The 4,987-nt window shown below is 45.1% G+C and overlaps 1 long non-coding RNA gene across 1 annotated transcript in view; it reads right to left on the reverse strand.

Moving 5' to 3' along the window:
• Nucleotides 1-4,987, reverse strand: part of LOC310765901 — a 92,422-nt gene that overhangs the window by 11,418 nt on the left and 76,017 nt on the right. The window lies entirely within an intron of this gene.

A 4,987-nucleotide genomic window follows, 5' to 3' on the forward strand; every position in this document is an offset into this window, starting at 1 on the left:
ACTGCCTTAGCCCAAGTGGACTACCAGCTGCCTGCCCGGTTCCTGATCTCTGGGGGGGGGGGGTGTGCTTTCTCCAGTGTTTGAAATTAGTCAGGCACCAGACACATTTTGCACCTGGCTTCCAGCGACTTGCAACCAAGTGAAGATGCCTGGGTGCCAGGATGGCGCACGACCATCTCCACCATCTGGGGATCCCTGGATTGGGACTGCTTTCCCACACAAATACCTCATCCTGTAGAATTCTATCAGTTATATTTTATCTGCACAATCGGAATGAATTTCAGGAAGCAAGTTGCTTTGTCTGTGCAGCCAGAGCAGGAGCAGTCGCCGTTAAGAAGAAGAGGTTGGAACTGGTCAATATATATATATGTGGACTGTACCTGGATCAAGGGATTTTTCTCAAAGTTCTCAAAGCTCTTAACCTAGGCTCAAGGTTGTCATCTGAACTAGATGTTTAACTAAGAATCCATCACAGTCAGACCATCATTTGAAAAATAAGACTTTAGAGCTGTCTTGCCCCAAAATGGCAACAAAACATTCCACTTTGTTTTCTTTTTTTTATATAATATTTTTATTTTCCATTTAAACACAATACAACGAACATAAACATACAAAAAACAGAAAACAAAACAAAAAACATGTATCATTTCATATCCTAATTTCATATCCCATCTTCCCCGACTTCCTCATGCCTCCCCTTTCTGTATTCCAAATTCTTATTGATTGTTCAGCAAATCTTCCCTTATTTTAATTTAAATTTAGACTATTCTTCCTTATTCTCCTTGTCTTAACCATTACTAATAGTAACCATTTACTTTCCAGTCCAACATCATTCTAACTTTCATTAACTTTGTAATATTTCTTTAAATAGTCCTTGAATTTTTTCCATTCTTCTTGCGCTGCTTCTCTTCCCTGGTTTCGGATTCTGCTCGTCATTTCTGCCAAGCCCATATAGTCTATCACCTTCATCTGCCATTCTTCCAGTGTGGGTAGTTCTTGCGTCTTCCAGTACTTCGCAATGAGTATTCTAGCTGCTGTTGTAGCATACATAAAGAAAGTTATATCCGTCTTTAACACCCCTTGGCCGACAATACCCAAGAGAAAGGCCTCTGGTTTCTTGGGGAAAGTATATTTAAATACCTTTTTAAGTTCATTATAGATCATTTCCCAGAATGCCTTAATCTTCGGGCAAGTCCACCAAAGATGAAAAAATGTACCTTCAGTTTCTTTACATTTCCAACATTTGTTGTCAGGCACATGGTAAATCTTTGCAAGCTTGACTGGGGTTATGTACCACCTATATATCATTTTCATAATGTTTTCTCTTAAGGCATTACATGCCGTAAATTTTATCCCGGTGGTCCACAACTTTTCCCAATCAGCAAACAAGATATTATGACCAATGTCCTGAGCCCATTTAATCATGACCGATTTAACCGTTTCATCTTGTATATTCCATTTCAGCAGCAAATTGTACATTTTGGACAAATTCTTAGTACTGGGTTCTAACAGTTCTGTCTCCAATTTTGATTTTTCCACCTGGAAGCCAATTTTACTGTCCAGTTTAAACGCTTCATTTATTTGATGGTAGTGGAACCAGTCTCTCACCTTCCCTTTTAATTTCTCAAAACTCTGCAATCTCAATTTGTCCCCTTCCTTTTCCAAAATTTCCCAGTATCTTGGCCACTTGGACTCCATATTTAACTTTTTAACTGCCTTAGCTTCCATTGGCGACAGCCACCTTGGAGTTTTATTTTCCAGCAAGTCTTTATATCTGTCCCAGACATTTAGTAGTGCTTTTCTGACAATATGATTTTTAAAACTTTTATGTGCTTTAACCTTGTCATACCACAAATATGCATGCCACCCAAAAATGTTATTAAAACCTTCCAAATCCAAAATGTCTGTGTTTTCAAGAAGTAGCCATTCTTTCAGCCAGCAGAAAGCTGCCGCTTCATAGTAAAGTTTAAAGTCTGGCAGGGCAAACCCCCCTCTTTCCTTTGAATCCGTTAGTATCTTAAATTTAATTCTGGGCTTTTTGCCCTGCCAGACAAATTTAGATATGTCTTTTTGCCACCTCTTGAAACAATCCATTTTATCAATTATTTGCAATGCTTGGAACAAAAACAACATTCTTGGCAATACATTCATCTTTATAGCTGCAATACGGCCTAACAAGGAAAGCTTTAAGTTGGACCAAATCTCCACAAAACATTCCACTTTGGAGACTGCAACCTTGGTTTAAGGAGCCATTTGGCACCTAGCCAGTGTGGTGTAGTGGTTCAGAGCGGCAGACTCGTAATCTGGTGAACTGGGTTCACTTCTCCACTCCTCCACCTGCAGCTGCTGGATGACCTTGGGCCAGTCACACTTCTCTGAAGTCTCTCAGCCCCACTCACCTCACAGTGTTTGTTGTGGGAGAGGAAGGGAAAGGAGAATGTTAGCCGCTTTGAGACTCCTTAAAAGGGAGTGAAAGGCGGGATATCAAATCCAAACTCTTCTTCTTCTTCTTCTGAGTTTCTGACAAACACTGTTTCCCCCACCCCACAAACTTAGTGGTTCTGGAAAATGCAAACTTGTTTTGGAGTAAGCGCAGACAGCAGGTCTGTTGTCTTTGAGCCCTGAAGCCTGCGCTCTGCCTAGGGAGGGTGAAGGCCACGCAGAGGAGACCACGCAGGGCTCTGATCAGATAAATGGTGTGTGGTGTGAGAGAGGGAGGGAGAAGAAACACTGAGGCGGGTGTGTTGCCTGCAGCTATCGGGAGTTTCCCCTCGATGACCATGACCGACAGTTTCAAAACAGCCAAGCCAGAAAGAAAACAGCCAGGCAGGAATTGTAGGAAGGCCAGAGAGAGTGAGGGAGTCACGTCATATGCTCAGCGGGCTCTGCACTTCTGTTGCACAATCAGGACACAGCCGGAAAGGCTCCAGTGTCCTTTCAAAATTGTACTTCTTGTCGTAACAGAAAACGAGTCATGTCGATAAAACACAGAAAAATAAACGGCGGGCCAGCAGGGAAACAACAACCAGAAATTGCATGAATATCTTTGCCTTCCAAGTTATCAGTGGGTTTTGTCTCCCTGAAGAAAACAGAAAAACTGCCCCCCCCCCCGCCCGTTTCCAACATATAAATTTGAGCAACTTTTTTTCTTTGGGATGGGTGGTATCTTGGGCGTAGCCAAGATTTATGTGGGGGGTGGGGGTGGGCAAGACACGCACCTGTCATCACCCTCTGTCTGACTCTGTCTAGCAGATTTGGAATGAAATGTCTCAACAGCCGTCATTTTAAATTACCTTCTTTTGATCCCAAGTGCTCATAAAAATCTGTCAAAATCTTTCTACAAATTTCTACTTTTAGTTAAGTGTTTTTATTTATTTACTTGATTATGGGTGGGGGCAGCTGCCCCACCTGCTCCCCCGGCTACGCCCATGGGTGGTATCCAACTAACTCCTGCTCCAGAAAACCCACTGAAATCCACAGTTGTGGCTAAGGGCTTCTCATGGACACCTGGCTGCAAAAACTGGAAGGGCTCCCTTTGGCCTGATCCAGCAGCCAAGTTCTTCCTAGGATCTCCTATACAAGGACCACAGCCTTGCCCTGCAAGAAGAAGGGGAGGGTGCGTGAGGGAGAAGAGACCTGGCTGCAGTGACCCCCAACCTCTCCCTGCTTTTTGGGGTGCTTAGTGCCCATCTCTGGCAGGCAACCCTACAGTCTCAGATGAACTCTCCTTACCCAGAGCTCCTTGACAGACATCTGTGTGGGTCGCCCTGTCCACAGAAGAGAGCCACTACCGAGAAGGCCCTCTGTCTGGTTCCCTGTAACCTCACTTCTCGCAGTGAGGGAACCACCAGAAGGCCCTTGTAGCTGGACCTGAGTGTCCGGGCAGAACGATGGGGGTGGAGACGCACCTTCAGATATACTGGACCGAGGCCGTTTAGGGCTTTAAAGGTCAGCACCAACACTTTGAATTGTGCTTGGAAACGTACTGGGAGCCAATGCAGATCTCTCAGAACCAGTGTTATGTTGTCCCAGTGGCCACTCCCAGTCACCAGTCTAGCTGCTGCATTCTGGATTAATTGCAGTTTCCGGGTCACCTTCAAAGGTAGCCCCACATAGAGCGCATTGCAGTAGTCCAAGCGGGAGATAACCAGAGCATGCACCACTCTGGCAAGACAAGCTGGGGGCAGCTGGGGTCTCAGCCTGCGTACCAGATGGAGCTGGTAGACAACCGCCCTGGGCACAGAATTAACCTGTGCCTCCATGGACAGCTGTGAGTCCAGAATGACACTCAGGCTGCACACTTGGTCCTTCAGGGGCACAGTTGCCCCATTCAGGACCAGGGAATCAGTCAGTTTCTTCACATTCTTCATCCAATCTGCCTGTGGCACAGATTTTCTCATCTGGTCACTTGAATCAGGATACAATCTCCCTTGATAGATTGATGCAATTGAGTCTAAGGCCAAACTTGAAGCGTGGCATATTTGTCTATAAATTGGGGGTATTTAAATCCATATTCGTTGAAATCCATATTCCTGACTAAACATGCGCACAATTCATCCCTCACTTTTGCATGCAATCATTTTTATTTTATTTTTTGGCAGTCCAACCGCAAGCCTGTCTTCTCGGAAGTTTATATCCCACGGAATTCAGGAGCGCTTGTCCTCAAACCCCCCCCCCGGGTTTTGTAGGTTCCCTCCTCTTCATTTAATTGGCAGGCCGTCTTTCCAGAAGTCAAACCACGAGTTCTAGGCGGCGAAAGGATTTGCGTAGTTGCAAAAGTAGTCACAAACCACGCAGGTAAAACCCATCAAAAAGTGCAGAACAAAACAGAGCTATGAATCGTAACATGAGATCTAAAAATAAAGGTACACCCCCCCAAAAAGATCAGTAACCGCAGTTTTTGCTGCTGCTGCTGCTTTTGGTCTTAATTTGGGCGCGCGAGGTCCCGCCCCCGCCCGAAAGCGGCGCCTTCTGCGCAGCCGCCCCG

Source organism: Podarcis filfolensis (assembly GCF_964270895.1).
Source record: "Podarcis filfolensis genome assembly, chromosome: 6".
NCBI classification, from domain to species: domain Eukaryota; kingdom Metazoa; phylum Chordata; class Lepidosauria; order Squamata; family Lacertidae; genus Podarcis; species Podarcis filfolensis.